The 24,155-nt window shown below is 32.8% G+C and overlaps 1 long non-coding RNA gene and 1 pseudogene across 1 annotated transcript; one reads left to right on the forward strand and one right to left on the reverse strand.

Annotated features, from left to right (window-relative positions):
- Window positions 1-24,155, forward strand: part of LOC120145940 — a 43,585-nt pseudogene extending 19,430 nt beyond the window's left edge.
- LOC120145824 lies at window positions 1,914-10,558 on the reverse strand. Its single transcript, XR_005518157.1, has 3 exons — window positions 10,548-10,558; window positions 7,120-7,129; window positions 1,914-2,042 (listed from the first exon to the last, which is right to left on the reverse strand). It is a non-coding gene; the product is annotated as an uncharacterized LOC120145824 (long non-coding RNA).

Raw genomic sequence — 24,155 nt, forward strand, 5'->3', positions numbered from 1 at the left:
AATAATTGTGTTTTATAAAAGTATAATGTGGTTATTGTTTTATTTGTTTTTCAATTTGGTGATATAAGTGAATATTGTTTTTTTAATTTGAGTTTAAGTAATTATATCATTATATATATATATATTAATGATTAAAAAATTAAAAAAATATTATTTTATAATCATTTCCGGCTATTTAAAATAAAATTTAAATATTATTTATTATTTTGACAGTGCTACCTTCCTTTTCAAGTTGCTCGATCATTTTTAAAGGTGTAGTAAGTTAAAACATTATTTTTTATTGTATTTAAAACATTTAAAATTATTTTTATTAAACGGGCCGCGGGTAAGCCCGTTTAGCCCGCGGGTTAAATGGACGGGCCGCAGACCTTAAAATTCAAAACCGTTTATAAATGCGGGCTTTTTAGCCCGCACCGTTTAAGCTCGCACCGTCAAAACCCGCGGGTTAAACGGGCGGGTAACCCGTATACCCTCCTCTAAACACTCTCAAGTCTCCCTCTACTCTCCACGGCTGGGACTCCTACAATGTCCGGTTCACTGGCGTCAAATCCTTAATTTTCTGTGAAAAATTAGGAATTTTTATCAATGACTACCTCGAAGAAATACTACGAGGAGAAAATTGCTTTCTTATTCAATGCTTCATTTTCTTTAAACATCGTGAAATTGCATCTTTGATGCGATATTTATCCTTAAATTTCGATAATTTAATGGACTTGAGACGAAAATTAATTGTGCAGAGAGGACAAAGCGGAAGAACCAGAGCAATCGAAGTACAGAGACAGAGCTAAGGGACAAATCTGACCTCCAGTCTACGATAGGGGAACCTAGTTCGGTGGATAATCATCGTGTTCTGGAGTTGCGGTCTCCAATTATTGTTAAGGTATAAAGAATGTCTAGTTGCTTTCTAATAATTATGCTTTGTATGTGAAGAAATAATACAATATAACCTTTGCTAAAATCATGTTAGTGCAAATCCATGAATGGTTGTATCAATATATTTTCAAACATTGATGTTGTCTGTTGAACTATTAGCGCATTGCGCATTGAAGTGAAATGCCTACCTTACATTCTTTCAGTGGTTGAATTATCTTATAACTCTATTTCTATTTATCAGATTGTTTGCTTGTGATAAGCTCTTTCTTGGAGTAAATGTTTGATATAAGTCCTCAAAGGATTTTTAGGCCCTTTTCACTCAAATTTTGTTCTTTGTTGTCTTTTAAATGTTTGATACAAGTCCTAAAGGGATTTTTTTTAGCGCTGCATAGCATTAGAACTGGTCATTGATTCCTTTTTACTCCATAAAGATTAAAATTTGAGTAACTGTGGTTTGGGTTTCCTCAAATTTGGTGATTCCAGAAGCCTAAGCTTATAGGAAAGGGCCCAACCATACGTTTAAGTTCTGACAGGTTCAAATAACTTCATTTAGGTTAAATGTGGTTCATAGTACAGAATGCTTTAGTTGGTTGTGTTTATACAGCGGGTTTGGCAAACTGCTCAAGAGAAGAATGAATTCATTTAATGAGCTGAAATCTAGGAGATTTTGATTGTTCGTATGTATTTTTATTATTTAATTCTAAATGCTTGTTATGCTACTCTTGTAAGCTTCAAATCATAGTTAAATGTGTATATTCTCGAGTTCGCTATCAAGTCCAGTATCATAAGGGTAATGGCAATCCATACTCCATAGTTTCCCTGAGAAGGACTAAGAGTACTGTAATTATTCATGAAGTTACCAAAAGTAGTAGAGAATGAGAAGCGGGAAGCATAGCTTTCTCCTCCTATGAGTGGACCCCCAAGGAATCAAGCTATCCTGAATGAGTGAGATCAATTATGATAAGTATCAATATCGAGAGGGATGGTGAAAATATGCATGCTAAAATAGGATGAATATTTGATCATTTTCCTGTACAATTATTCCATCCATAGGGTGAATTACCATCTAGCTGGTGGTAGTACATGGCTAAGGAAACAAATTCTAAATTGTTTCTCAGAGCAATTTTTATTTGCTTGATTCTTCTTGTGTTGTTGTGTGCATTATTTCACTTATATGTTTGATTCAACCCCAAACTGATTCTCCCTCTGTCAATTTATAGTGAACTAGAATGATTTGGTTACCAGTGGTTTTTAGTATTGTATTGTGTAAGTACGTTTTTGACTTTACTAGATAAATTACTTGAATGAGCTAAAGAATTACTTGAATTGGCTGCATGCTTGTTTACTTGGTTTAGAACTTTGTTTACTATACAAGGTTAGGGCTGTAATACATTAAGTAGGACCATATATTACTGAGCGGAAATGCTCTTCAAGGCTATTTTATCCATGCTTATTTAAGTTTAATAGTTCCTATTAAAAAACTAAATATTCTTAAGACAACGAATCCAAAACTAGGTCGAAATCAGTAACGGAAAAGAGAATACAACAAATCGAGTCTGTTTCTAGACATTATTCCCTATTTATGACCATATCCTCACTCTGCAAAGTGCAAACTTGAAACAACTGATTCAAAGATTTGGAGGAAACACATTTGATTGAATATTCAATGTAATATTATAATTTAATTTTTAATAATAAAATAAATTTCATATGTTATTTTTAAAAAAAAATATTTATTAAAAATTTAATATAATTTTAACTTTTTTTATTTACATGTAGGTGTGGAATAATTTATGGATCTTCATGGTGGATTTTAATTTACTTTTATTTATAGGGAGGACTTTATTTTTTTAGCAAATTTATTATACACATTTTATGTTTATTTTATTGATATTTAATATTAGTTTTATTGTTATAAGATTTTAAAATATATTTTTAGTTATCATAACAAATTATTTTAGTTATAATAACAAATTTAAATAAAATGCTATTTTGTAACATCAAAAAAATTGTAACAAAATGATTTAGTCACAATAACACATCAAACTTAATCAAAGTAAAAAGTTATGTCAAATTTATTTAATCAAAATAACAATTTATAACAAATATTAATTACTCATTATAAAAATTTGTGGCAAATAATATTCTCACTATAACAAATTGTAACAAATTATTTAGTCACAATAAAAAGTTATAAAAATATTCAGTGACGAAATAAAAGTAGCGAGAAAATAAATTTTGTTGTAATATATTTTTTGTCACGAAAACCTTTTTTGTTTGATGTTATAATTTAAGTTAATTGTGACGAAATTTACTTTTTGTGATAAAATAATTATTTTATTTTAACAAATATTTTGTTTATGTAACTTATATTTAGGGACGAAATAATAAATGTGACAAAATAATTTTTGTCGCCTTATTTATTTTCGTCACAAAAACTCTTTATATTTGATGTTTAAATATAAGTTAGTTATGACAAAATGTACTTCTCGTGATGAAATAGTTAATTGATTGTGACAAATATTTTATTGTGATAAGTTAATTATAGTAATGAAATTTCATTGTTATAATAAATATTATACAAGGGTAACAAACATAATTTTGTCACAATATACTTTACATGACAAGGTTGTTCTAACAAACATGGTAACAAATAAAATTGGTCGGAATAAATATATCGTGACAAATTTAGATAATGACCAAAATTCAAATTTTGAAAGTTTGATGGTTAACGTAGAAAATTGGGAAAAAGTTTAAGGAGCTAAGTGGTAATTTTCCCAAAAAGAATGTTATTCCATTAATGGATTTAGTGAGTGACCAAATTATAAATTTTAAAGTTTGGTGACCAAAGTATAAATTTTGAAAAGTTTAAGGACTAAAATGGTAATTTTAAAAAGTTACATTTTGGCCTCAAAAATAAAAGATAATATATATTATTTTCACATTTTTAAATGTTGGAAAATAATATAAATCTTTGGATTTTAGGATTTAATTTCAGGTTTAATTTGGACTGTTGGATTAAAGTGGCAGGATTGTGATTTTTGGAAATTTCAAGGGCAAAATGGTAAAGTGGAAAAATATTTTGTTAATCTTTGACTTTGGAAGATGATAAGGTTAGGTGTCTTAGTTTAATGGTGATTACTAAGTTTCATTAAGGGGAAATTGATATTTTCCCAATTTAAGGAATTTAAAATTATTAAAGTTAAATTAAAGGTAGATAAGCATGAAAAATATCTAAAGCTTCATGCCAAAAGTCTTCATCGTCTCTTCATTGTCGTGAGCTATACCAAGGTAAGGGATTTTTTTTTCCATTTTTGAGCAATTTTCTTTGGATTTCGGGTTATGCCTTGAAATAGAAAATTGTTCTACGTGAAAAATGCTATCATTTGGTACCAATATTGCTTGTTAATCTTGTTGGAATTCAAAGATCCCAAATCTAACGGTTTATGTTCATGATAGGGTTCATGAAATTGATGATGAATCTTGATGTTTTTGAGGTTGTAGATTCATTTTCAAGCTTGATTTATGGTTAAAACATGTTCAATCTTCCTAGAAATTATTCATTAAAATTTGGACAAATTATATGTTGGAGAAACTTTGTGTTCTGATGAGAGTTGATTAGGGATTTTATTGTAGAGATGTTATAAGGTTGATTGAAAGTTGATTTCATGCTTGAATCGAATTAAAATCAAGCAAAATCATGAAAACATAGTTTTAAAGGATAAAGAATTCGACCATGATGTATTTGAGTGAGAAAATTATGGAAAAATTATATAAGGTCTGTAAATGATGTAAGAAATATTCTAAAAGCCTTATAAAAATTTGGGGACTATTTTTTAATTTTTTTAAAAGTTAGGGGACCAATTTGGCAATTTTAGAAAAGTTATGAATGATAGTATAATTGTTTAATAATTGATGCACTATAATGGAAATTACTATTTTGGAATTGAAATGAGTGTTTAGATGTGAAATATGATTATTTTAGAAGTTTGAAAAGATTGGTGATTTAAGTACAACATTCGCATAGTTGGGGTACTTAAATGTAGTTATGCCTTTGTAAAAGAATTTGAATGGTAATAATTTCAATGCTGGAATTTTTGGTATTAAGAATCTAAGTGATAAAATGGTGAAGGGCCATTTTGTGTAAATTGGAAAAGTTGGTGCCAATGTTAAAAGTAATTATTAAGTGTTAAGTATTTTGGTAGAAGATAAGTTTCAAGTATATTCTGGATTTTGTTTTGGGGATATGTTTATGTTAGTACAATACTAACATATGTATTGTTATGAAATTGTAATTTGTACAGATCGTGATTGATTTGTGAATGAAGCAAGTCAAGTATAAAAGGGTTTATTGTGGATCATAGTGAGGCACAAATTTTGGAATATATAAAGTGTCAAGGTGAGTGCAATACATGCATGACATGGTACATGGATGTTTTATACATCATGTACATATATGTTTTATACATCATCAGGAAGACTTGAGATAAGTCAACATTGTTTATATCATCATGATATTATGTCACTTATATAACTTCGATATGACATTGATATGTCACAGTGTGAAATTATAGTGCATTGATCATGGATAATGTGATATTTTACCATGAATGTTATTTTGGGTATGAACTGTCCCATTGTTAAATTACGATAATATACTTTTCCATGGATGAATAAAATAAAGTAGACTATATGCCTAAGTATGTTATTGAGGATCAGTGGTATTAATGGCATGCCATAGAGTCTAGCAGCTCATATTAGGTAGCACTAGAGTGTCAGAGAAGGCACATAGTGCAGGCCTCAAAGTGTCTAGGGAAGACACGGTGCAAAACACTACGGTGTACAAGGTGGGTAAAGCCCGACCTCAGCACTACAGTGCATTATTAGGTGAGCAAAGCTCGACCTCAGCACTGCGATGCAATATTTGACTCATATGCCGGGGTTCTCATACATTTATACTTTTGATTATGGTTTATTGGTTAATGAAGTATAACATAAAAATAAGCCTACGAGTTTATGGGATAAATGACAAGTATATTGGTAAGAAATTTTATATTCAGTTATATTATTTTGATCATGGTGAAATATAGGATATGCATGTAACATGATCTTATGGCATTTGTTTATGACATTAAATTTCATGCATAAGTTGTATTGCATTGTTTATTATTTTTAATTGCCTCACTAAGTATATACTTAGCGTGTGATGATTTTCACGCGTAGGAAAAAAGCCAAGAGTAGAGTAAAGAGTACAGAGCACTCCAAGCATGAAGGAATATACTACAATATCAGTAAGACATCCTATTATGAAATTTTGACTTTGTTAGTGGCATGTACTTATCAATGTCCTAGTTGTTTTGTTGAACTATTTTGGAAATGGTTTGTAATAACTAAACTAAACTAAACTATTTTACTCTGTTTCAATATGGATAGCATAAATCTATATTAATATACGTTTTAATAGTATGTGATAATTTGATTTGATATGATATTATTATAATATCATTTACCATTTTAAGAAAAGAAATTTTAAATCACTTTGAATGGGAAAATATGTTATGAAATTTCAGGTGACATATATAATCTGTATAGGTATAATTGTACGTGTTATGGGTGTTATAGAAGTACCTTAAACAAAGAGATGTGGGAACTGCTTTTTCATATCCTCATCTCTCTCCCAAGTAGCCTCTTCCACCTTATGATTCAGCCAAAACACTTTGAGAAACGGAATCATTTTGCTACGCAATTCCTTGGTTTCCTTAGCCAAGATCCGTACCGGTTCTTCCTCATAAGTCAAATCTTGTCAGATTTCTATCTCTTCAAGAGTGATAACATGCGAGGGATCTGATCTGTACCTCCTAAGCATCAATACATGGAAAACATTATAGATCTTGTCCATATCCGAAGGTAAAGCTAATTGATAAGCCACGAGTCCAACCCTTTTCAATATCTCATACAGTCCAATAAATCTCGAACTCAGTTTTCCTTTACACCCAAAACATAATACCTTCTTCCAAGGTGATATTTTAAAAAAGACTTTGTCTCCCACCTGATATTTTATTTCTTTCCATTTCAAATCTGCATATGACTTCTGGCAATCTGAGGCTATCTTTAAATTACTTTGGATAATTTTCACTTTATCCTCCATATATTTCATCAAATTCGGCCCGACCAGATCTCATATTTCAGTTCAAACCAATTTAATGGTGTCCGACATTTTCTCCCATATAGAGCTTCATATGGGACCATCTTAATACTCAATTGATAACTATTATTATACGTGAATTCCGCTAACGGCAAGTACTTATTCCATGATCCCTTAAATTCCATCACACATGCCCTCAACATATCTTCTAATATTTGAATAGTTCATTCTAATTGCCCATCTGTTTGCGGATGAAAAGCTGTACTGAAGTTCAATCGAGTACCTAACTATTTCTTTTATATATAACTCCGCAAACTTATTCATTGAGTAGTCTACTCGGACCGGAATAAAATGAGCTATCTTGGTCAACATGTCCACTATCACCCATATCGAGTCCTTTTTTACATGGTGACAACGGTAGCCCCGAAACAAAATCCATCGTTACTCGTTCCCAATTCCACTCAGAAATAGATATAGGTTGCAGTAACCCGGCTGACACTTGATGTTCAGCTTTCACTTTTTGACATGTTAAACATTTAGGAACAAATTTTGTTACTGCTCTTTTCATGCCATGCCACCAATAACGACTTGTCAAGTTTTGATACATCTTATTCCCGCCTGGGTGCATGGTCAAAGGGTTATAATGGGTTTTGCAAAGAATATCTCTCCTCAAATCATCATCATCGGGAATGTAAAGCCTTCACCGGTTATATAAGCATTCATCATCTCTTATTTCAAAATTTTTCTTTATTTTTTTTCAACCTGCACCAATTTCATCAGTTATTTCTTATCTCACCCTTGCAGCTCTTTTACTCAATCCAAAAACATCGATTTTAACTTTAATTCGACAATCAAAGAACCATCTTCATTCACAGACATACGTGCATCTAACGCCCTTAAAGTTGCAAAAGTCTTTCGACTGAGTGCATCCGCTACCACATTAGCTTTTCCTGGATGGTAGTCGATAATCAAATTGTAATCTTTCAAGAGCTCAATACATCTTCTCTTTAGCTTCTCAAAACTTTCTTGGCACTTTTCTGTCCAAATAAAAGGCACATCCTTTTGCAATAATTTAGTTAGCGGCAGAGCTAGCATTGAAAAGTTCTTCACAAATCGACTATAATAACTAGCAAGTCCCAAGAAACTCCGAACTTCTTTGATATTCTTTAGGGATTACCAATCTACTATGGCTTGAATCTTCTTGCGATCCACTCTAATGCCTTCTGCCGACACTATATGACCAAGAAAAGAAATCTCAGATAACCAAAATTCATATTTGGACAATTTAGCGTATAACTTCTTAACACAAAGTATCTGAAGTACCACTCGAAGATGAGCATCGTGATTCTCCTTTAACTTGGAATAAACCAGGATATCATCTATAAACACTACCATAAATTGATCCAAAAATGGTTGAAATAATCTATTCATTAAATCCATAAACGCTACAGGAGTATTCGTCAATCCAAACGGCATTACCACAAATTCATAATGTCCGTACCGAGTCTGAAAAGTTATCTTGGAGATATCATCTCTTTTGATCTTTAACTGATTTTACCCCGACCTCATATCTATCTTAGAGAACACTGTTGTGCCTTTCAATTGATCAAACAAATCATCAATCCTTAGAAGAGGATATTTTTTCTTTATTGTTACCTTATTCAGTTGACGATAGTCAATACATAACTGCATAGACCCGTCCTTCTTTTTCACAAATAACACAGGTGCTCTAAATTCAACTTCGCGATCCGGAGGTAAACTCGATAACTCTTCAAGAAAAAACTTCTGGAAATTCCCTAACTATGGGAATTTCATGCAATCGTACTCCCAACAATCTAGTGTCTAACACGTTAGCAAGAAAAGCAATGCATCCTTTTGACATCATTTTCTTTGCGGTCATAGTTGATATCACATTTGACATGGATTTCGTCTTCTCCCCTATCACCACAATTTTGGAGCCTTCTGCATCCTTTAAAAATAATCATTTCTGACGACAATCTACCCATCCATGGTGTGGAGACAACCGATCCATGCCCAAAATGATTTCAAACTCATCAAAGGGAAACTCCATCAAGTTTGCCAAAAATACTACCCCTTGGATCTTTATTGGACATTTCCTACACACCCTAGTCACCCTTGCACTTTGACCCATAGGATTTATCGCTATCATTTCACTAGTAATTGGTTCTAAAGGAATTTTTCTAGTTTTAATCAATTTGGTACTAATATATGAATATGAAAACCCTGGGTCGACTAGAAAAAAATAGGCTCATCAAAAAGGTGAAATGTACCTGTTATGATCTCCGGATCATCTTGATCATCATTAGTCTTTATATTATATACTCGAACCACTCCCCGAGTCTCTAGTCTTTTACCAGCCTCAGATTGACTGCCATATCTTCCTCTCCCTCTGCTTCTATTAGGTGCTACTACTGATCTCACAGATTGTACTGATCTATCCCCATATTTCTTGGGGCAATTCCGAGCAAAGTGACCAGCTTTACTACAATTGAAACAAACACCAGAAAGCAACCTACATACTCCCTCGTGTAACTTGCCACACGTCTGACATAGAGGTTTCTCTCCATAAGCTCTACCCGAGCTAGCGGCATAGGAATGGGATTGCTTAGTTTTCCACGAAGCTGCATAATGATCAGTTCTATCTGTGAATCGAGAACCTGAGCCCTTGCCCCTCTTTGCATGATGTGCAGATGAAGACGTTCCAATTCTTTTTCCCGTCTGAAAAATTTGTTCTGCTGCTAAAGTCTCCTCTTGAGCTATTTCAATAGTCTTCGCTCTATTTATAACCTCTTGTAAACTGGACAAATTTAAGGCCAGCATAATTTCTTTCAGCTTAGGCCTCAACCCTTCAATAAACTAATCCCGACGAGCTTTTTCATTAGGGACTACCTTGGTAGCATATAGGCTAAGTTTGTTGTATTCAGCCTCATTCTCGTGCACTGCTCGATCACCTTATTTCAAGTTCAGAAACTTCAACAACATCGATCTCATGAACTACTCCCCGATATACCTGTTCTTGAACTCTTCTTGGAAGAACTGTCAGTTCACTTGCTCGGGCGACGCATATATTGTCGTGTTTGTCCACCATACCCGAACAGATCCTCTGAGTAATGATACAGCTGCACGTAGTTTCTCATGATCAAAGCACAACAAACTTTCCAACATTGTCTTTACATCGTTTAACCATAAGTCCGTATCCATCGGGCCTTCTCTTTCCTCTCCCCTAAACTCAGGAGCTCACAAACTTCTTAACTCCTTTGGGATTAGTATTCCCGATACTGGAGGAGCATGGGGAGGCGGAGGAGGTTGAAATTACGTCAGGATAGCGTCTAGAGCTTGCATAAAAGTTATGAACTCCGGGACAGGCATGCCCTGAGGTACCGTTGCACTAGCATTGTCAGACGGAATCGGATGTTTGTTATTCTCTTCATAGCTCTCACTACCCGATTCGTCTCTACTCTCTTGACCAGCCACTCTTCTTGAATTAGTAGAATCCGACATCTATCACAATATTCATAAGAATCATACTTAAGTTATTAAGGAGATACATCTTTCATATTCATTCTATACCCTATCAGTAACCTTCACATCTTAGTGGTATGTAAACTAGTTTTATATCAAACCACACTCATTTTCTATCGAGAATTGGCTAAATGTGTAGCTCTGATACCAATAAATGTAACACTCATCTCCTGTATACCATTATGTATACGAGATACAAATGTCACATCACTTTTAAAACAGTTTCCCATTTGAAAATCCATACAATTTTGTTTCATTTTATAAACCATTATAACTTATAATGAAAACATGCATTAAGCTTACATATACAATAAAAACATATGTTTTGCATTTCACCGTTATACATTAGTTTAATTCAAAAGTTTTTCAAAACGTTTTTACTAAACCTATTACATACCAACCAAAATATATCAAAAACAGACAAGTATGTCATACTGTTACTGATGTGGCGATTCTGACTTGATGTCTGATGATCTTCTTACTCGGCTAGTATTCCACCTACGCGTGAAATAAACATACGTTAAATATTGCTTAGTGAGGAATAATTAATCACAAGTAAAGTTCTAAACACAATTTATTACCATACAGAAATTCATACACTTAGTATGAATTTATTATCATTTTAGTACACAAGGTGCCCAACATAGAAATTCATACACTTAGTATGAATTTCTTTCTAATGTTAGCACACAAAGTGCCCTATATGGAAATTCATACACTTAGTATGAATTCCTTCTCATGTTAGCAGACGAAGTGCCCTATATGGAAATTCATACACTTAGTATGAATTCCTTCTCATGTTAGCACACGAAGTGCCCTATATGGAAATTCATACACTTAGTATGAATTCCTTGGCATTTATCACACTTAATGCCATTTGGTAATCACCATACATAAATCAATAATTCAAACTACTATGATTATTATATCATATATGTACATAATTAAATGCACTCACATGGCTCGCCTTGCTTAGATATCCAAAATATGAGAAGATAATTACTCCAGAAAATTTGCCTTTTTCCTTACTCGACTCGGGAACTTGATTTCGATCTATCTCAGATTCACTAAATACATGTATAATATCAATTGTTAGTGTATTTCCTAAGAATTATAACTTAATCATTAATCAAAAGTACTTATTATTAATATTTCTACAACAATATAAGCATAACTTAACATTTCTGGTTCCTCAATATCGATACTCCCACAATAGTATCGATACCCCCTTCCAATATCGATACCAAATTAGATTCGATATGTCCCACTATCGATACCCTTACCATGGTATCGATACTACTATACTATGGTATCGATACCCCTTTATGGCATTGATACCAAAATTAGGTTCGATGTTACCTAGTATCGATACCCTTACCATGATATCGATACTACCTCATCGGTACTGATACTGATTGAATCAGTATCGATGCTTCTCATCTAAATCAGGCTAATTTTAGCCTATATTATCAGTACTATTCTATTAGTACTGATACCCATGCCCAGATTTTCCAGTTTTAACCCGAAACACACCCAACTTTGGCCAATTTTCCTCTCATTTACCCCTAATAATACTATGCAACTCTTCTCTACTTAACCATACTAACTTTCCTTCATTTAGATACTTAAAACATCTAGTATCCCTCAATAACATTTGATTCTAAGAATCACACCAAAATTTCTAACTTGTTTTCACACTCATCAAATGCTTATAATCTTTCATTTACCTTATTGACAAGTCAATTCTAACAATAAACATTAATAAACCCTCATATATTAACATTTCATTATAAAACCCATTTTCTAAAATCTCCTTTATTTCCCTTATTTCATTATTTTAATCCCATCTAAACCTTCCTTAAGCTTCCATTATATACAAGGATTCAATAACCATCAAAAATTGAAGGAATAAACCATTAAATTGAAAACTTACCTTTGAGCTATGGGAGAACTCTTCTACAGGGAAAGAGGAAGAATAAGAAAGAGAACTTTTTGCAACATAATTCCCCTTTCCCCTTATCTTTAATACCAATTTAAAATACACTTTAATTTCTCTTTCATTTCAAAGACTAAAATGCCCTCTTAATAAACCATTGTCACAATTTAGTCTAAACTAATAATATTAATCATTCTCATCTTATATCATTTAATCAAATAAATCCTCCTATTTTTGAATCATTTCAATATAGTCCCTAAATCGGTATTAGGGGCATTACAAGACTGAAATACCTTCAAATCATAACCAAATTGTCTTTTAATCATCTTTATAAAGTTAGGAATAATAGAGCTAACTTCTGACTTATGCTGCAACAAATAAGTCCAAGTACACCTTATATAATCATTAACTAAGGTTAGAAAAAACTTTGATTATGATACGTGACAGTCTTGTACGCACCCAAATATCACAGTGCACCAAATAAAATGGATGAACAACCCGAGAAGATGAAGGAAAAATAGGTAATCGATGATGTTTTGTAAGAGGACAAATCTCACAAGGCTCAATTTTATTAGAATCATGAAAAGGTAATACATCTTTTAAAACATGTAAAACTCGAAAATTATGATGGCCAAGCCTAGCATGCCCATAAGCCAATATAACATATGGAATATTAAGAATCTTGTCATTAATAACATTTTCTGCTCAAGCATAATAGGAATACGTAGTAAGTAGAGACCTTGATAGAGCTCACCCCTCTCAGTCACATGGCATAGGTCCTAAATCAAACATTGAGTGTTGCAAAACAAAACAAAATGATCAGAATCCTTAATCAATTCACTAACTGCCAATAGGTAAAACTGAAATTGAGGAACATATAAAATGTTCTTAAGCACCAAAGAAGGGGAAAGGTGAATATTCTCATAATAAGCAACATAAACTATTGAGTTATTAGGAAAAAGGATTGTGGCACCTTGAATAGTAATCAAAGAATAAAAAAGATATTTAATAAAACACACATGTCTTGATGCTCCTGATCTATGACCCGATAGTTGTTATTATCAAGTGTAATCAAACTATTGATATAAAAAACGATCTTGCCCTACATCAAAAAATTAACAGATATAGAAAGGAGAACCAGATATGAAGTAGACTGAAGTTGATTGGTGAGCATAGTGTAGACACCCATTTTTGTCCGGGTCTACAAAAAATATTATTATTATTACTATTATTACTATTATTATTAACCAAAAATATTATTATTATTATTATTATTATTATTATTATTATTACCTTTTGTTTTACAGGCTCAATTTCAGGCTCAACCTGAGACCAATTACAAGTCCCAACTACAACAACCACTCAGCAGACCTAAGCCCAACCCAAGCTGCTGACCTAAACATTTGGAACCCGACCCGCAGGAGAGCTAAACCGACCCAAGACTCGATCTATTCAAATTAGGGTTTTAAACCCTAAAATATCAGTAGCTACCGCCGTTTGGCCTCCTAGCTTCCCAGCCTACGCATGAACTTTACCGTCCATCACTTGGTCAACGTGAACTGCCACCGATTACTTCCTGAGTCACTACCGTCCTTGAGTCGTACCTATAGTGACCATATCGATCACCAAGTCAATCAAAGAAGCAGACATCAATCAAAGAAACCACATAAAAAAAATCAAAACAAATCTAAATGATATCCCAAGAAATCCCGAGGAATCAGGCTAGAACAGAGGCATCATATCCATCAAAGTTATAACCACCAATCACAGGGAAAAACATAAAAAGGAGCAGAGAGAAAATATCAAGGACCATTCGGAGGGGAGAGAGCGAAAAAAAAACATTGAAAGAAAAAGGAAAAATATAGAGAAATACCTGAAAAAGAAAATGAAAGAAAGAAGAAAGAGAAGGGGTTTACCTCGGTCGAACGTCGATGAGCTGAGGTCATCGGAGAAGAAGAAATCGAAGGGTTTCTTATTAGATCTACGATGTTTAGGCCTTTTTTAGGCCAAACGAGCCCCCGATCTTTGCTCACAACCAAGAGACGCTCTGTATGACGTCTTTTTCTCTCCCTTCCAATGCCGACGTACGGCGACGACCGTTGGTCAGTGGCAGCCGACACGGTGGGGCTCCACCAAAATCTGGGCTTCGGTTGAAGCCTTGAGAGAGTTCTCTCTCTCTATCTCTCTCGGGGAAAAAATGAAAAATGAGGAAATGGGTGAGAAATAGGCTTGTTTGGGGCTTATATATATCTTGCAAAACGACGTCGTTTTAAGGGGACCTTGGAGGCATTTTCGCGCGTGGGTTTATTACCTGAGAGGTCCTTTGTACTTTGTGCCCTTCTATTTAACCATTAATGCAACTTTATTTTCTTTTTATTTCGATCTCTTGTTTCGTATAAGTTGTAATTTAGTCATTGTTCATATTTCAATTCTTTTATGTTTTATTTAAAGCCTAGGTCATTATGTTTTAGTCTATTTATACTTTAGCAGTCTATTTTCTTGGTTATTTCATTTTAGTCCTTATTTGGTTTATTAATATTCAAATTTGGCAACAATATTTGCAAATCTTCTCTTTTAGTCACTGTCTTACATTTGGTTTAATTATTATTTAGTCCATCATGTTTATGGTGTAATTTATTTTAGTCATTTATATTATTTATGGGTTATTTACATTTATGGTGCCTGTATTATTTAACATTTGTGATTTGGGCTCTGTTTTATTTTATAATTAATGTTTAGCCTTTTTAGTTTTTGTTAATACCATTTTAATCCCTTAAGTTTTTATTTTTACAATTTTAGTTCTTTAACTTTCTATTTTTACTATTTATTCCTTTAAGTTTCTAGTTTTGCTGTTTAGCCTTTTAAATTTCTGTTTTAGCTATTTTAGCCCTTCAAGCTTGGTAAAATGTCATTTTTGTCCCTGAAATCATCCTATGTGCTTATTTTGTTTGTATTTTGGTTTGTAATGTTTACTTATTTTTATTTTAGTCATTTATGAATGAATATTTTACATATTATGTAGTTATTTATAAACATATATATTATTGGTTCTATTTATTGTATATGATTTGTTTCACATTTTTTTTCATTCATGTTTGTTTCCATGGTTTTTTATATTTGTTAATATTATTTGAATAGTTTCGAGAACGATATTTGTAGAATGGGCGTGGAAAGCACCACTTGATCGAAGTGATGTAATCCAATATGATATTCAAACCAAATACGAACTTGAAATAAATTAATTGTATTTTACTAATTATTAATTCATTTCATTTTAAGTCGAACATTGCAATGAACGTCTCTAAATAATACTTTATTTCATTTCATGCAAATTGTAGATCTTCATTCTACCTTTTATATTCGATTCATTTTTTAGTTAATCAATTTATTTTGTTGTATGTAAACGTCGATTTTTTTATATATTCTATTCGCATATTTATCGATGAGGGAATATTTTTACAGATAAGAAATAGAAAGATAGCTTTCCCGATGGAAGATTGCTAATCGCGAGGTTTCTTTTCAAGTTAAAGAATTTCCCTAATTAAATAATTCAAGGCAAATTAATTAAATCTCAATAAAAGGATCATAGGTTAACTTTATATTCGATTCATCATTTCCACCATTTACGACAATGTGTAAGCGATACAATACCAATTTTAGGCGCTGTGGGGGTGCTTACCATTCCCCACACGTAACCGACTCCTGAACCCGTTTTAATAGAATCTTTGTAAACGCGTACTAGTTTTTTGTCTAAAAAATGATTTTTCTTAAAATTATTTTTAAAAGACGTTTTTAGGTATTCGACCTACCTAACCCAAAGGTCGATGGCGACTCCCTTTCCATTTTATTTAAATCAATTCAAAACGACCAATTTTTCAAAATAAAAGTCATAATCGTTTTTTAAATACTATTTAATTGTTTTATAAAAAAATGGTTATGACACATAGCAATGAGTTACTGACACTGCTTTGTTTTCAAAGAATCACCAGAAATTAACCGAGAAGAATTATCATAGGAAACAACAACATTCGAATGAGTCACATGTCAATTCTTGGAGCTAGGATGATAACTAGGTGGATAGCCGCGGAGCTTGTAGCATTTGTCCTTGGTATGACCCAACATGCTACAGTAACTACATTGTGGTCGAGATTTCTTGGAAACCGAGGTAGTTTTAATATAAAATGTAGCTTAAGCAATAGGGAAATTGGACACAAGGAATCTCTGATTTTCTTCTTGATGAATCTAATAAAAAACTTTAGTGATGGAAGGAAAATGATCCATTAACAAAATCTGTGCATGAATGGGGCATATGATTCATGAAAACCCGTTAAGAATTGTATGGTCAATTCTGTCTAATGTTAATCCAACATTTAATCAACACCACCACAGTTACATTGAGAAAAAAACAACTCATCCCACAAAATCTTCAACTGAGTATAGCAGGTATTAACATTCATGGAACCTTGAAACAACTTACCCAACTTCTTCTTGAAATGAAAGATCTAGGGGCTATTGGTTTGATGAAAGCGATCTTCAAGGTCCTTCCAAATAGCTGCAATCGTTGAATGATAAAGGGTTAACAAGATTGTTATCTATGTTAGATTATGCCCAAAGATCAATCATGAGATGAATATAATTATACTTTTATTTAGTGTATTTATTGAATAAAGACATTACCTTAATTTCTTTTATTATATTTCTGAATATTAAATAAACTAAAAGATAATAATGTTCACATAATAATATGATTGTTATTAAAAAGGTCCTTAGTCGAGTATTATTATAGACATAGATAATAATAATAATAATAATAATAATAATAATAATAATAATAATAATAATAATAGTACGTTTAAGGTTAACATGTTGTTGATTGATACAATGAGTTGTCATTGACATAGAGATGTTAGAATCGATGCATCAATATGTTCTAGAGAACGACATATTGGATTGACCCACTATGAGCATATGTCTTGGATTATTATGTGATATTCACAAAATTACTCATGGTGATGACTATATGTATGATCCTCAGACATGAGATCATTACTATCTCAACATATATTGTTGTATGTTTTGGTACAGTTAAACATTCTCTGTAACTGGTTTCACTATAAAGACTGATATTGAACATATCACAATATATGTAGTTGGGTGTGAATAATCAATATATGACTTGTCATTCCTACATAATAGGAAACTTGATTGAGTGAGACTAGAAACGTATTGCCATGCTCCAATAAGTTTGTATGATACATCACAAATTATTCGTTCGTTATAGTCTACTCTAGATATCAAGAAATAATAGATGGGCTATAAAATCGTGATTATTCCAAGACTTGTGTCTATTCTAGATATAAAGGACAAAAAGATATAATATATAAAAAGAGTTAGTCACGAAGATGTTACGTCGAATCATGACTTCTTGTAACTTATGAGACAATGATATATTGTTAAATGTTATTTATTGACTGTAATATTACATTGGTTCTAATAATTACTACTAATATTATAGGAACCTATAAGGCCACACCCAGGGTTGAAAAGAGCAATTTATAAATTAGATACACATGTACAATTTTATTGTACATGAATAAAATCTATAATTAATATTAATATATTTCCTTGATATATATATCTATATGCGTGTAATTTTAATTATATAGAAAAATGTTAAATTTATATTAAAATAATATAATTAGGGTAATTATATTATTTTTATTATATTTAAAATAAAACCCTAAGGGTTAGGGCAACACGTTATAAATAGAATATGATGATCAAGTAGTTGCTTAGTCTTCTTGAACGAAATTTCTCAAAATAATTTTGAGAAAAGAAATTGCTCTCAACTGGGTGAACTGAGTATAATACGAGTCGTTTTCATCGAGGCTTAGAATTTGAACTGTTTGTGACTACACTGTTGTTTTTCCAGGAACCAGGGTAAATCACTCATACCTTATTCCCGATTTTAATTTTTCGTACATGGATCACTGATGAGACATTCAGATGATTTTTTAGCTGCGCCATTGAGTGTACCGGCAATATCAAAAAGTTCTCTTCCAGACATCGAAAAGAGTTGTTGAAGAAGAGTTAAGCGCAGAGATGGACCCATCGATGAAACTAATCTTGTTCTTGGCTGAGAGAGCCATCAACATGGAACATTTCCAACTGTCGTAACTATCATTATTGAGGGGTTGTGTCACCAAGATCATTCCTAGATTATTCTATTAATGGCAGTAGTAAGAAATACCACCATTATCGATCTGATCAAGGAGACTAGAGATATCGCCCATTAAATAAAAGAGGGTAAAGAAGAAAAAGAAAAGAGATGTAGAGAAAGCTTGAAAACAAAGTTCAACTGATACCATATTACAATGAATTTATGAATGAAGAAGTTTTATTCATTGCTTCTGTACATCAGTAAATGAGTATCTACAAATATATACGTCACCCTATCAAAGCCTAACTAAATAACCAACTCATAACAAACTGAACTAAATAGCCACCATCATTAACACCACGTATCATTTCATTAGTGGCTACACTGCTCTGTACTTCAACAAACCTTCTTCATGTACATACATACATACGTACATATAATATCATAAAAAAGTAGGTTGCTGGGATAAAAGATGGTGTGAAAGAGCCACAAACGACATTTTCGACTTGCTTCAGAGCGACATTTTTAATGCTACACCCGACCAAATATGCTGCAATGTTAACAGAAAAGATGCAAAAGCATGGGGCTAATGGCTAGCTTGTTAACACCGACTGGTCTGAAGAGAGGTATACATACATATTGTAAGACTATGTTACTCGATTCGATCTTCGTATATATATGTCGAACAAGAATGTCAAATTCTTAAAAACGAAGATCGAGAAAAAGAACAACATAACTATAGAACATGGTTTCTGTGCATGCATTTCAATTTTAATGGATAGTTATGTTCTTTCCTTTTTTTATGGAAGCTATGGTAGATCCGGCAGTGGTATTAAGTTAACTTATACAAGAAAGATCATCGATGCCATTCGTTCCGGAAGTCTTTTAAAGGCAAACTACAAAAACTGAAGTATTTAGACTTAAAATTTCGAATGAAATCAAGGGTGTTCAGTGTTCCTTCTGAAATCCTGGATCCTATGAAAACTGTTAGTTGGCTTTCTCTTTTTTTTTATTGGTTTTTCACCATTGTTCTTCACTTGCCTCTTTTATTTTACTCAAAGTTTGAAGTATTATTTATTGGAATGCAGTGGGGTGACAAGATGGCCTATAAGGATAGTCTGCTGAAATTAGCTGGTTTTTTAAAGAAAAACTTTGAGGGATTCATGTATTACACACTACAGCAAAATTGTTATATAGCGGCATTTTTATTGGCGTTTGGAGAGAAAACGCCACAAAAGTTAAACATAATAGCAGCGTTTACAATCAAAACGACACAAATTGATACTTCAGCGGCGTTTGTTGTACAAACGCTGCAATAGAGTAGACATATAGCGGCATTTTTACCAAAAACGCCGCAATAGGGTGGTTTATAATGGCGTTTTTTCCAACAAACGCCGCAATGAAGAATAGTTTAGCGTCGTTTATAGACAAACGCCACAGAAGGGTTAAGTAATGGCGGCGCCACAATAGAGTAAACATTTTGGGACGTTTTAGCCCAAACACCGCAATAGAGTGGTAAATTAGCGGTGTTTATACCACAAACACCGCAATAGAGTGTACATATAGCGGCGTTTATTCCTAAAACGCCGCAATAGTTTTAATCAATAGTTGTGTTTTTAGACAAAAGCCGCAATAGTGTTAATTAATAGTGGCGTTTTTAGACAAACGCCACAATAGAGTTAATCAATAGTGGCATTTTTAGACAAACGCCATAATAGTGTTAATCAATAATGGCGTTTTTTTGTATAAACGTCGTAAAAACATGTGATATAGTGGCGTTTATTTAAAAACGCTGCAAAATGTTAAATATATGGTCCTCACTTTTCTCCTACCCAAACCCTAAAATCATTTAAACTCTTTTTCCCTCAAAGCTTCTTCTCTGGTACAATAACAACCCTCAAATGATTCCAAGCGATGTCGTCTTTTATATGTCCCGACGACCAAATCGGCCCTCTCACCGATGAACTATAACACAATTGCACGGTTTGATCCCTCTTATCAGTAATGATCTTTTTCATTTTTTTTGGTCTTTTGAAAATGGGGAAAACCTAGAAAGCTAACATATTTAAGAAAAAAAGAGCAGGTGTTGCGTTGACTAAGGGAAATTATCGTCAGAATGTCTACGTGGCATATTTGCTCTGACGATGGATCAAATTATCGTTAGGAGGATATCGGTCCGGTCTCGCCGTCGAAACTCGATGATGACCCGAAAGGAACTCCTATTGCTACATACCCTTCCATGGCCGATCTCCTTCTTGAAGGCAATAATCTATGAATCTTTCAGCCGCTATAATTTATTTTTCTACGCTCAGTCAAATTTCATAGATCGTACGCATGTAGGATCTTCGAAGCTTATTGAGAATGATGATAGAGGAGTGGATAAATAATCGATGTTTAGAACCGAATTTGGTAACTCTGTGGCGTTGAAAGAATCTTAAATTGCAAAAGCAGTATCTATCCTCAATGAAGATGATGTTACCTCTACTGTTACTCCAAGTAAAAATTTATATCATCTATTTAAATTTATTTTAATTTTTATTCAGTTCCCAAGCCACCTACAATCAAGTTTTATACTGTAGGTGAAAGGTCGTTATATATTTCAAGTGAAGCACTGAAGCGCGTAAGGAGTCTTCTTGGTGAACCGGAGGTAGGGGATTTATTTGGTGAAATGGATGAAGAGTTTATCCATATAGAGTTTACAAGGAGGAAAAACATAACGATGCATCATCAAACAAGGAAAACAACTTTCCTACATCCTTTCCCCACGAATGACCACAACTAAATTCTACTGAACAATATGGTGAAGACTGTTTATGCATAACTTTAATGTTTCTAAATTGTAATGTATTATGTTGTTAAGTATTTTTATGCATACCTTATGTCTTAATTCAAATGTATGGTTATTGTTACTTATATAAAGCTACATATATCAGTGAATTTAGTTTATTTAGAGCAGAAATGAAAAATGTAAAATAAACTAATATTATGTAAATAAAAGGTTATTAGCGGTGTTTGTATACAAAAACGTTGCTATAGATTGCCTGTTGCAACGTTTGTATCCAAAAACGCCGCGAAAGAATAATACTTTAGTGGCGTTTTTAAAAAAATGCCGTAAAAAGGTTGTATATTTTCATTTATAGCGGTGCTTTTAAATCAATCGCCGTAAAATACTATTAATTTAGTGGTGTTTCTAAACCCTAAACGCCACTAAAAAGTTGTACTTTAATGGCGTTTTTGACATAAACGTCGCAATAGAGTTGTATTTAGTGGCGTTTGTTACCAAACACTGCTAAAGAGTTGTAATTTAGTGGCGTTTTTGAAATAAACGCCATAATTGTTTACTCCTTTACTGGTGTTTTTGTAATAAACGCCACAATTGTTTTCTCCGTTAGTGGCGTTTTCATAATAAACACCACATTTGTTTTCTCTGTTAGTGGCGTTTTCATAATAAACGCTGTAGTGGTTTATCCCATTGTGGCGTTTTAAATATAAACGCCGCTATTGTCTTTCTTTTATCAGATATCCCCTATTCGAAATCCTGAACCCTTATGTGTTTTCCCCCAAATCTTTCTCCACTTAGGTCTATGTATTTGGGTTTAGGGTTCACCACAAACCACCATCTCACCGCGAATCATCAGCCACATTATTTCTTTTCTCCAACATTATCTCTGCTACTCCCATTTTTGATTCAATTTTAGGGTTAACAATATTCTGTCAGCATTAAAAACGAAGCCTTTTACGGGTGAGAGCACGACAAACAGGTCTGTTATACTTGTTTCCCTTCCCTGTCCTTACTTTTTATGAAAGTTTTGTCCATTCATTATGCTGATTTTTAAATAACTGCCATTTTCGTGTTGGTTACTGCACTGTAAAACTAAAGTTGAATTGTTGGACAAGTTTGAGCTTAAATGGTAAATGATTAGACCCAAATAATCATAAAAGATAATATTTGTAGTTAGGATATAAAGATGAAGAACAAATTTGTAATTAGAACCTTGTACATATGAAAAACAGAATTTTGGGTGAGGTTACCGTGTTTGCATTAAAGGAGAAAGCTGACACCCCTTTTCCCAAGCTCAAGTTCCTTGTCTTCTTCTTAGAGCACCTGCTACACTCTTTGGATGATTTTGAGAAGGTAAGTGCCGTAATCATCACCTCTACAACTTTGATTCATGCTCTGTTTCTTCATAGTTGGTAAGGGTAGTTAGGACTTGAGTTTATAATGACTACAAGACCTGATATCTTATATTATGAAAGTATATTATCCATATTCATGAATTGTACAATTGAAGCATTTCTTATTTTGTGCATATTAGGATTATCAATAAAATTATCAATCTCTTGAACCTATCATTACTTCATCATTGCTTCAATAAAATTAGAGAATCCACATAATAAATTTCTTCAATCATTGCTTCGATGTTGTCTGTCAGTTTTCAATAACAACAATGAATAAGCCAACAAAACCAAGGATGTTAAGATATCAAATAGCCAAAATTCCAATAATTTGATCCTAATTTTATCTTAACAGATGAAAATCTCATGTAATATTATGGATACAAACTAGAAAATCTGTTACTTCTTTCTTTTTGTTGGAAGAACAAATAAGATGACAAAAAAATACAAGTCATTCCTCACATATCATTCTCAATCTTCAGTGTGATGGTAACAAATTCCATGCATTTGAAATGTATCTTCATTGATCAGATTGACAATAACAATTAAAAAGATGAAAAGTTGGGGACAAAAGGAAAATAATACCACCAAAATGGAGAACTGCAGCAGAGCCATCTTCCCGAAACGAATCACTTCTCACACTGAACAAACCAATAGTAATATTTAGACTAAATATTACTAATGAGTACTTGCCTCCATTCTTTTGAGTTGTAAATTGTTATGAGTAATTGCCTTGTTATATATGTACCCATTTCGTACTTAATGTTTATTCAACTTAATTCAACTTAATGTTACCCCTTGAGAATTTGGTAGGAGTACAGATATAACTATGAAACTTCTAACTATCCTTTTCTCAATGTACAGATTAGTGCTGCACAGTTTTCTCGTCCATTTTGGTTTTCTCCTGGGCCAAAATCATTGATACAAAAGATCCTTCACCCCAATCCTAAAACCGTAAGTGTATTAAGGTTAGTGATGAGCTCTACTTTTTGTTTATTCGAATGTCATTATTAACATGTCTGATAGGTATTTTGTTTCATTTTGGTTGTTGGTTGTTTGATTGATTTATTGGAATCCAGTTTTGATCCAAGTGTGTGTGTCATTCATGCTAGTTGGTGTTGACGCCATAGACTAAATAAAGTTGAATAGATTATGTCATGTCAGTTTCAATTCTAAACTAAAGGATAATGTAAACTTTGTTATAATGAGCCAACTGAAAGAAGATATGAAACTCTAATCTAGTGCATGAATTAAAAACCTCAAATGCATACAAGAATTATTTTAATGCTGCTGTTCCCTTTCCCCGGTCTGTACAGGAGTAG

Source organism: Hibiscus syriacus, unplaced genomic scaffold (genome assembly GCF_006381635.1).
Source record: "Hibiscus syriacus cultivar Baekdansim isolate YM2019G1 unplaced genomic scaffold, ASM638163v2 tig00110895_pilon, whole genome shotgun sequence".
NCBI classification, from domain to species: domain Eukaryota; kingdom Viridiplantae; phylum Streptophyta; class Magnoliopsida; order Malvales; family Malvaceae; genus Hibiscus; species Hibiscus syriacus.